The following is an 11,408-nucleotide window of genomic DNA, read 5'->3' on the forward strand; positions in this document are numbered from 1 at the left end:
TTGTATTCTATTTCTATTTCTTATTCTATTATTATTTTATCTTATTCGCTCTTCCTCCCCCTCATTTTCCCCACTTACTCATCTCTCTCCTCTTTTCTCCATTTCACCCCCATATGTTTTTCAGCCCCTATTAGACCCCTCACCCAATTCTAGACAAGGCCAACTGCATCTACTTGACCCAGTAGCTGTACCACAATGCCAAGAAAACAGCTTTCAACCACAATAAACACAAAATATCAAGAAAAAGATAAACAAACTACTGAAAATCACTCAAACCCAATGGAGTACTATGACTAAGAGGCCCTGCAATGACCAGAAACATAATTCAGAAGAACAATGTTTGGGTCAGTTCAAGACATGTAAGAAACACTCATGAGAACAATGGAAGAAATTGAAATACTAAATCCTTAAACCAAAAGGAATCCCAAAAGATAAACAATGAAATAACAGAATTAGGTGACTGTGGTAGTTATACAATCCTTTGTCAATTTGAGAGGATTAAGAGTGAAGGGGTGGAGTCTAGCCTGTCCATCAGGTGATAACCATGAGGACTCTGTGTGGACATGGCCTTCTCCTGAGGATACTGGAAATTCCTGGATTTCTTCCTTGGAGGTGGGAGAGATTCTCTCTCTCTGCTCACTCCCTGTGAGACATTGCAACTGACAAGACACATGGAACTACACTAGTGCCCTGAGCTGGAGCAGCCCCGTGGAGACCCCTGGCAGTGCTGAGATGCTTACAATGCCAATGGACCAACAAGACTTCCCACTCACTGGCCTGTGATCTTTCTGAATTTGGTGTCCTTCCATGTGTTTCATGAGTCTTAAGAGGACTTTATGGATTGGTATCAGACATATGGGCTAATATCAGACTTATGGACTTGATCTGGACTGGGCTGGGATGTTTTCTCAATATTCATTGCTCTTGTCTATAAAGCTATTTCCTCTACACATATGTGTGTCTATCGGTTTGTTTCTCTAGTCTACCCAGACTAACACAGCAACATAGTAAAGAACACAAAGAATAGAATGGAAGAAAAGGAAAATAGAATCAGTGAGCTTGAAGACAACCACTATGACTACAATCGCCAAGAGGAACACACACACACACACACACACACACACACACACACACACACAGCTAAGGAATCAGAAGAAAACCTGAGAAGGATGTGGGACACTATCAAGAGAAATGACCTATAGCTCAATGAGATACTAGAATAAGAAAAAACTTTTTACAGAGAAATTAGCATGAGAAATCATAAAAGAAAATGTCCCTAGCATCACAAGGGAGGAGAAAATAACCATTCTGGAATCTGAGAGATCCTCAAGTAGGATAAATCCTGAAGGAAAGGCATCATGACATATCTGGGGAAAGAGTCCTGAGGGCAGCTAGAGAATAAAGAGCTGTCCTCCACAGAGGAAAACTGAGGAGAATAAATGGACTTCTCAGCAGAAACTATGCATGCAAGAAGACAATAAAATGACGTTTAAAATTCTGAAAGAAAAAAACAAAACAGAACTGCCAGCCAAGAATCTTATATCCAGCAAAATTATCTCTCAAATATGAAGGGGAAATAAAGGCATTTTCAGACAAGGGAAAGCTAAAAGAAGTCATAAAAATAAGGTCAGCGTTACAAAAAGTATTATTCAGATTGCTATGGATAGAATCAGCAACAACAGCACAAAACTGAGAGCACTAGACAAGACAATAGCACCCAGAAAACAATACAACGGAAGCAGCAGCCCTGAAGACAGCACAGAAGCAGAGGAGAAACAGACACCCACAAATCCACCTAAAGTGGGGAGGGGGGGGAGGAACCAAACACAAACAGCAGAATGACAACAACAACTTGCATAAGTCCATGATTAGAAAATAAAGCTCATTTATGTGCTGCCTATAAGAGACACACCATAAATTCCAAGAAAAAAATACACTAAAAAACCCTGAAGAACAGTGCAAAATATCTACCAAGTCCATGGCAACCATGAAAAATCAGCAGTGGCAATATTAATCTCTGATAAGTAGGTTTCCAGGTAAGTAACATCTTGAGATACCAGAATGGACACTGCAGAGTGATTACAGAAACAATACAACAGGAACACATACCCTTAATAAACACATACATAATCAATGGAAGACACTCAAAAAACATCCATTAAATGCTCATAGAGTTGTAAACAGAAACAAACAGCTCCACCATGATAGTAGGAGAATTCAACACAGGAAAGAGAGATGATCAGGAAGAAACTCAACAAAGCAACAGATGATTCAAACAACAAAATCAACCAGCTCAAACCCCTAGACATGTCCAGAGCTTTACAGCAACACAGTTACATTCTTCTCCAGCATGCACAGCACATAGTCTAGAACAGATCCTATGTTCAGCCTCAACAAGCAAAAACAACAGATCGCAGTGCTAGAAAGCTGGAAACCAACAATAGACAAAACAGGAACATAGAGACAAGCACATGGAGACTGAACGACATACTACTTAAACATGACTGAGTCACAGATCAAATAAGGGATGAAATTAAGACATCCCTTGAAATAAATGAGCACAATAACACATCATGCCAAAACCTTTGGGACACAGCCAAATGCCAATTTATAGCAATCGACATACACAGGAAAACAGAGGAGCGATCCAAAATCAACACCTTAACCCAACGGCTCCAACACTTAGAACCAGAGCAACAACATAAACCCTCCAAGAACACAAGAAATAAAGCATAAGGATTAGAGCAGAAATAAACATTGGAAAACAGAAAAACAAGGGGGAAAGCAAGACAAGAAGTTGCCATTTTGAAAGGATGAACAAAATCGATAAACTGCTGGCAAATTTAACAAAAGAAAGAGAAGATCAAATATCTAGAATTAGACATGAAAAGGGCGACGTCACAAGAGAATGAAATAAAAAGAATAAGACCGTCCTGTGAAAGACTACTCCAACGAGTCTGATAATCTAGAAGAAATGGACAAACGCCTAGAAAGACACCATTTACCCAGTTAATGCAACGGAATGTAGAAAACCTGACCAGACCCCAAACAAAGAAGAAACAGAGAAAGTTGCCAAGACATTTCCCAACAAGAAACGTTCAGGACCAGAAGGCTTCCCAGGGGAAGTCTACAAAGTTCAGGGAAGCGTTGCCACCAAGTCTACACAGACTATTCCAGAAAGAGACCGAAAACTCCCAAATTCGTTCTATAAAGTAAGCAAAACCCTGATCCCCAAACCAGGCAAAGTCAGAAAACTACAGACCAACGTCACGCATGATCATGTATGCAAAACTTCTCAACAGAATCCAAGAATATTACCCAAAAAACCTCATCCTGACCAAATGGAATTCACGCCAGGAATGCAGGAATGGTTCAACATTTGAAAACTAGTCCATGTAACCCATAAACACAACAAGGGAAAAAGAACTAGCGATGATATCAGTAGATGCAGGAAAATCATTTGACAATATCAAACACCCCTTTCTAATGAAAACCATGCAGTGAAATAAAAATATAAGGGCAATTCCTCAATATAATAAATGCCACGTGTGAAAATCCAATAGCCAAAATCACATTCAATGGAGAAAAACTGAAAACAGGAACTAGACAAGGGCCCCTCAGCACCGCTCTTCTTCCCCATCAGGCTGGAAATCTAAGCCAGAGCCATCCGACAGCAAAAGGAAATCCAGGGATACAACTGGACAAAGGAGAAGTGGAGCTCTTGCTCTTGGGAGACAATATGATTTTATTAGTAGAGAACCCCAAGGACCCCACAAAAAGACTGTTGGGAACAATTGAGGGATTTGGTGACCTAGCAGGATACAAGAGTCACAAGCAGAAATCAATTGAACTCCTATAGACCAGTGATGAGAGCTCCCAAAGAGACATCAAGAAAGCATCATCATTTACAATAGCCACACGAAGGTTGAAATACCTTGAGATAAACCTAACCAAAGAAACAAAAGACATGTACAAAGAAAACCACCGAACATGATTAGGAGAAACCAAAAGATATCTACACAAGTTGAAGACTATCCCATGTCCATAGATAGAAAGACTGAGTATTGTGAAAGTGCCGCTACTACTTAAAGCAAATAGGTATAATTCCACTCCAAATCCCAACTTCATTTTTTAAAGAACTGGAAAATGCAATGACCAACATCAAATGGAGAAAGAGACCCAAGATAAGCAAAGAGCATCTCAAAAAGAAGAATCAAGTAGGAGACCTTGCACTACCCAACCTCAAAACCAAGCCAGAGTACTAAAACAGCCTCGTATTTGTATAAATGACAGACACACAGACAAATGGAACCGAAGAGAAAATTAAGAAATAAAAGCATCCACCTACAGGCAACTGTTTTTTGACAAAAGATCAAAAACATTATATGGGAAGGGATACCCTTTTCAACAAATGGTTCTGGAAATATTGGATCTCCATCTGCAGAAGAATGAGACAGGACCCATACTTTGCCCCGTGCACAAAAACGAACTCAAGATGAATTACAGATCTAAATAGCAATGACACAGGGACAAGAGCTTAATTACTAAAATCTATAGAATTCTGCAACACCACAATAAGAAAAAAAAACTAACAATCCAATCAAAAGGTAGTAATGGCATGAATAGACAATTCACAAAGGCCAACATTTGAATGGATACCAAGCACATGAGGAAATTCTCGTGATCACCAGCGATGCAAACCAAAACAACGATGAAATATCACTTTACACCCACTATGCAGTGATAGCCCAATTAAAAAAAAAAAGAGAGAAGAGCAATGCTGGAAATGGGAACTCTTATACCCTTTTTGGTGGGCTTGTAAATATGTGCAGTCATTGTGGAAATTGATACGGAGCTACCAAAAACAACCAGGACTAGGAATATCACATAGTCCAGCCATACCTTATTTCCCCAAGGAAATAAGAGGCAGAACATGAACAGATGCATGGTCTCTCATAGTCATGACAGTACAGTTCACAATAGTAAGACGCTAGAAACAGCCCAACTGCCCATCAGTAGAAGAATAAATAAAGTCGGGTACATACATACAGTGGGATACTATGCATCCCTAAAAAACAGTGATGAAAACATGGGCCATCTCATAGCATGGATGACCTGGAAACCATTATGCTGAAAGGATTAATCACGAAGGACAGATATGGTATGAGTCTCTCTCTGTTCTCAGGTCACGTAATCTTCTAGTTCAGTCTCCCAAGCAACAAGGTGGAGAGTCTGCCTAGAGCCCATGAACGATATTACCCCCTTTATACGTACATCTAAAAACCACTTAGAGGAGACCTCACCTCACCTAGGATCTGTTTTTCAAGAAGAGGGGAGTAAGGGAGAAAGCCATTCAGTTGCTGCTGTAAAACATTTTGCTAAGGTCGCCCCAGATCAACAGACAGTCCTATAAGAGTGATAGTTCACTCCTGGAATTCAAGTCAAGAAGGATACAGGGAGGCAAGTTATGTGTCCAGGAAAGCTATTATATTACTATTGGGAGATAGATCAGGAAGAGCACCTCCCATCGGGAAAAACCACTTAACACTACTTATATAGAGCCAAGGGGAGAATATGCCCTGTGCTAGGTTTCTAATTGGACACTTTGACCTAGTTTCTCTCCAGCCCTTGGTGATTCAGGCCATGCGTCATAGACTCCTGGTGCTTTAGACTCTCACCTTTCAAACAGCTCAACACCCTTCGTAGGTCACACTAGACGGGTTTGATGTGGAAACCCCACAAAGTTAACTGAGCTTGGCCTCAAACTCAGCTCTAGCAGATTTATGGAACTGGTGTGCTCCCTTAGACTTAAGGCTGAAACACCCTAGTGTGAGAGGAAGCAAAGAAACGCTAACCCAAAGTTCTGTTGCTGGCAGTCATCTGGCATTGCTTTGAGGGTGCCCGTAGAACAGGGGCGTGGGACTACCATGTATTTCCTATTATAATGCCCTCCTTGTTTTCTTATGACATGTATTCACCTTGTATGCATGGTTCTGCGTTATTGAAAGTTTGCCCAATCACTAACTCCCATTGTTTACATAAATAATGTCCAGTCACTTAAGAACTTGATCTGTTTAAGTCAACATTTCCTATATTGCAATCTGAAGCCAGCCTGTACTTGTATAATTTCTTTTTCTCAACAGTGTTTTAAATTCTATACCATTGGCTAAATTAGTGACACTATCAATAGATTTAAAGTATGCCCCAGGGGGGTGATTTATAATGTTCTCTATCATAAAATGATAATGATGTCTTTAAAGTGAACCAGAGACATATACAAACCATAGCTATATGAATAGATTTGGGCCTCACACTTAATTCTAGCCCCAATCTAAGAACAATAAGTTCTTATGACAGGGCCCTGCTTGATGCTCACCCTCATGAAGAGATAATCGAAGATTTGGGTGCTGTAGCAAAGTGTGGTGAAGAAACTAGATGGAACCTAACTATCAAAAATAATAGTGCCAAGGGGGGAAGGGGAGTGGGTGGTGGGCAACGAATAGTGCCTGGGGTCTTAAAGGCTTGTCTTCAAACAAGCAGCCATCTAAGTGAAGCATCAACTAAGTCCACATGAAGAAGCACACCAGCCTGTGCGACCCAAAGTCTGTAAATAATAAAATCCAAATCCAAAGGAGGAAATGGTATCAGAGCTTAATTGCGAACAGTGGTTTGAAGAAGGCTATGGATGACCGTGAAAACACAAAATCCATTCAGAGGGTCCCCACGTGGATTAAGTCTCCATTGAATTCCCTCTGACCACCATTGATCGTTGGATGTAAATAGCCTTTCTATCACACAGAGAGCATTGGAAAGTTGATTGTGGTAGGTGTAGCTAGGTTAAAATTTAATACCCTATCATTTGATCTCCCTTTTGACCCATTCTAAAGTGGTTCCCATTTAGAATATTTTCTGCTTTCTCTTTGATTGAGGATTTTGTGTGTTTTGTCTAGTCATTGTTGTTGGGCTTGTATATTTGCTTGCTTTGTATGATTTTATTTTGCTTCGTACAATATTCTGTATAAGAAATCCAGGCTGGGTAGATCTATAGAGAGAGTAACTGGATTAACAGTTACCTAGGAGCATAGCAGGGGAGGATGAGGGGATATGGGAACAACAACAGGGAAAGGATATCATTGCTGAAGTCAGATGGAGCTTGGCTCAAAGCAGAAAATATCAAAAGGATGTTTACTTGTGTGCTATTGACTATGCAAAGGCATTCAACTGTGTGGGCCACTATAAACTATGGATGACCTTGGATAACCTTGAGGAGAAGGGGAGTTCCAGAACACTGGTTGTGCTCCTTCAGAATTTGTACCTGGCTCAATTGTGCGAACAGAACAAGGGAATACGGCAAGGTTTAAAATCAGGAAAGGTGTGCATCCACGCACCATCCTCGTTCAATCTGCACGGTGAGCAAAGCATCGGTGAAGCCGGGTGTGTGAAGAAGAGTGCAGCAGCAGGAGGGGAGGAAGGCTCACGGACAACCTGTGATCTGCAGGTGACACAACCTTGCTGCGGGAAGTGAGGAGGACTGGAGGCACTTGCTGACAGAGATCAAGGATTGCTGCCTTCGGTGCGGATTATGATTCCATGTCAAGAAGAGCAAAATCCTCACAACTAGACCGATAGGGAACATCATGATAAATGCAGAAAAGGCTGAAGTCGTAGAGGACTTTGTCTTGCTTGGATGCACAATCAATGCTCACGGTGGCAGCATCCAAGGGATCCAAAGACGCACTGCATTCGGTACATCAGCCACACAAGACCTCTTTGGAGTATTGAAAAGCAAGGGTGTTACTTTGAGGACTAACGTGAGCCTGACACCGTCCTGGTCTTTTCAATGGCCTCATATACATGGGAACGGTGGACGCTGAATCAGGAAGACCAACGAAGAACGCATGCATTCGAACGGTGGTGCTGGAGAAGAATACTGAAAGTACAAGGACTGCTAAAAGGACAAACCCATCAGGCTTGGAAGAAGTACAGCCAGAGTGCTCCTTTCAGGCCAGGGTGGCAAGACTTTGTCTTCCAGATTTTGAACCTAAATGTTCAAAGAGGTTTCCTGAGATCAGTCCCTGGAAAAAGACATCATGTGAGGACAGGGCGTCACCGAGCCGGATGGACGGTGGCCGCATCATTAGGGGCTCGGGCGTAGAAACAACGACGAGGCTGGCACAGGACCAGGCAGCGTTGTGTTCTGTTGTGCACGGGGTCGCTAGGAGTTGGAATCAACTGGAGGGCACCCAGTAAGAACAGCGAGTGTGAGAAGCAAATGTGTTTGCGGTGATAACTACACAAATCTTCTTCGGATTTGTGTGATATGTGAAGTATCTGCCAATAAAACGATGAAATTCGAAAAGAAGAGTTCTTCCTGTGATCATTTCCCAAGGTTCTGTAAGCCTCAAGAGGTCTTCGGAGCTGGAGGAGGCTGGGGCCTGGGACCACTGGGGAGTAGGGCTCAGTGATGTGAGCTCATCCCACCTGTCCCTCACAGGTGGACGCTGGTGCAAGAACGGAGGAACTGAGAAAGCTCCTCCCCGTGGCTCTTGCCAGCGGGGGCCTCCGGAGACATGCCGTTGTTGGGAGAGGCCAGGCTGTTTGCTCTGAGCTCCAAGAACAGTCAACAGCTACAAGAGGAGGAGCCAGGTGGGGGCCCAGCCCTGGAAAGCCTCCTGAGACACCGTCTAGGGCATGTAGAGCACATTTAGGTGGACAGCCGGTTTTAGCCTGTGGACGCAGGTGCCGACTGGACAGTCAGCCCCGGGCAGGGCTGAGCATAGCTTTCCGGCATCATCTCACCACACTCCAACCCCTTGCCCGGGAAACTGCTCAGCCTCACCCTTCTCCGAGGGTCACAGTCCCTCCTGTGGACTGACCTGATTCTACAGGAATGCACATTATAGTCTGAGGCTGGGGGGAGGGGGGAGAGGGGAGGCAGGGAGAAGAATGAAGAAGAAAAGTTCATTAGCCAATGGCATCAGCGCCCTTGGCAGGCAAAAGACTTTAGCTCCTGTGTGCCAGGCCCTGAGCTTGGTGCAGCCCCATATTTTACCTCCTGCCTCAGTGTAAAGGACGGAAGTTGAGAACCCAAGGCAATGGAGACCCACTTCAGGGCACACCGCTTTCTATGTGACTTGGAGTAGCGCTTCACTCTGGGGACCTACATCCTCCCCCTCCTCCACACAATGCGTACCACGGGGCCTTGGAAGATTGCTGTCAAGGTGAAAGAGCAAAGCACAAGCTGGAGGTTCCCAAGAGGCCCAGAGCAGTACAGTTTCAAAATGTCCAGTGAATTCCCAAGCTTTACAAATGGGACATTGGAGAAAGCAAAAGAAATCTGGCAACAGCATAAGCCTACAATCCCCCATTATCATTGTGGCATGGCTCTTGAATGGATTCCGACTTGCAGATGGAGTCGAACTGCCTTGTGGGATTTTCCCAGGCTTGAGTAGGTCATCGCGTCTTCCTCCTGTAAAGCTGCTCAGGGGCTTTGAACCACAGACCTTTCCGTTAGCACCTGAGCTCTCTGGATCATTGTTATCGGTGCTCCTTGCAATCTTACAGAGCAGCTGTCACCTGGAGTCCCAGGTCTCAGAGGACCCCGCGCACACAGGAGTGCACGTGCCTGCCCTTTTGAGATTAGATGGAGCCCTGTGAATAGAAGTGACCTGTGACCAGTTAAGTTTAAGAGGCAGCGGGGCACCAGGTTCCCTCCCTCCAGCCACAGAGATCAGATGAGATAAGAACTGCTAGCAGCCAGTTCTCTGTCTTCCAACCCAACTGTGTTGGCTGCAGAGCACCAGCGAGAAAGCCCTTTGCTGGCTTTGAGCCGCGGGGAGGGGGATTAGCTGGAGGGCTGACGCAAGCCTGGATTGCAGCCCTCCAGTGGGGCCTGCGAATCTGCATTCTTTGCGAATTCCCAGAAGCCCTGGTGATACGGTGCTTCAGCACTTGGCTGTGACCCAAATTCACCAGCCACTCAACTATGGAAAGATGGGACTGCCTGCTTCTGCAAAGATTACCGCCTTGGCAGCCCTGTGGGCAGTCCGGCTCTGTCCCGTAGGGTCGCTCTGCATTTGAACCAACTCAACAGCGGGCGCGTTTGGTTTTGGGGGATCCAGGCTAAGGGATGTGGGTGCCGCTGGCCATTGTGTCCTTGGAACACTATGAACTAGAGCTAAGCAGGGCTGCTACTTTGTAGAAGGGAAGCATTCTCTCTAGTTCCCCCTAACGCCCATCACTTGTTTTATTCACCTCTGATTTTAAATGTGGGCATTCAAATGTGTGCCCTCTAGGGTAGGCACATAGCAAGTGTTCAATAAAAGGTAGCCTGGCTTTACATAACAAACGTATGAATTGCGTATCATTTTCCCCATATGAAGAAGAACGGCGTCAGGATTGCTTGTGCAGAGGACACAAGCCTGCTTGCTGAGAGCGAGGAGGACGTGAAGCCCTCGCTGGTGGAAGTCAAGGGCAGCAGCAGGGAGCATGCTGTGAGCTGCCACCAAGCCAGTTCTGAGCCGTATTGAGCCTGTGCCCAATCGCCGCCTGCTCCTGCGCCGTCCTCACCAGCGTGCCTATCTGTGAGCCCACGGCGCAGCCAGAAGGATGCGTAACTCAGAGTAAGGAAAGCAAAGAGCCTGACAACTGGACGGTTAGGACAACATCCCGATAAACAGAGCTGATCGAAGGTTCCGAGATTTTATTTTGCCTGGAACCACAGCCAACACTCGTGGAGGAAGCCGTCAAGAAAGCAGGTAACATATTACCTGGGACTAACCGGCCACACAAGACCTCTGTAAAGTGCTAAAGAGCAAACTGCAGACTAAGGTACACCTGAGTCAATCACCTCGCGGGACTGTGACATCTGGGGAATGCGTAAGGCAGACCTGAGAAGAAGCAATGCGCTCGGATCTGGTGCCGCAAAGATATCGAACGTTCCGTGGACTGCCAAAAGAACAAACAAATCTGTCTTGGAAGAAGTACCTTCGTCGCACCTACTTTAGACACGTTATCAGGAAAAAGACCAGTGCTTGGAAAAGGGTCTCATCCATGGGAAAGTGGGGGGTCAGCACAAGAGAGGAGGGCCTTCGATGAGATCGATGGGCACTATGACCCCAACAAAGGACTCTAAATCCAAACCAAACTCACTCCCACGCAGCCCCTTCCACTCAGAGGGCCCTGGCGCGTCATGGCTTTAAATAAAGGGCAAGCGTCGTGACCATCGTGAGGAGGCTGCAGGACTGGGCAGTGTTTTGTTCCGTTGTGCACAGGGTCCCTGTGGTCAGAACCACCCGGCAGGACCTCACGATGACCACCCCGTCCCATGTTGGAGGCCCGGGCAGGTTAAGTGCATAATGGCTTGAGCCCACTCAGAGGCACCTCAGGAGAAAGGCCTGGCCACCTGC

Source organism: Echinops telfairi, unplaced genomic scaffold, assembly GCF_000313985.2.
Source record: "Echinops telfairi isolate 266 unplaced genomic scaffold, ASM31398v2 ScPeMD7_5592;HRSCAF=6446, whole genome shotgun sequence".
NCBI classification, from domain to species: domain Eukaryota; kingdom Metazoa; phylum Chordata; class Mammalia; order Afrosoricida; family Tenrecidae; genus Echinops; species Echinops telfairi.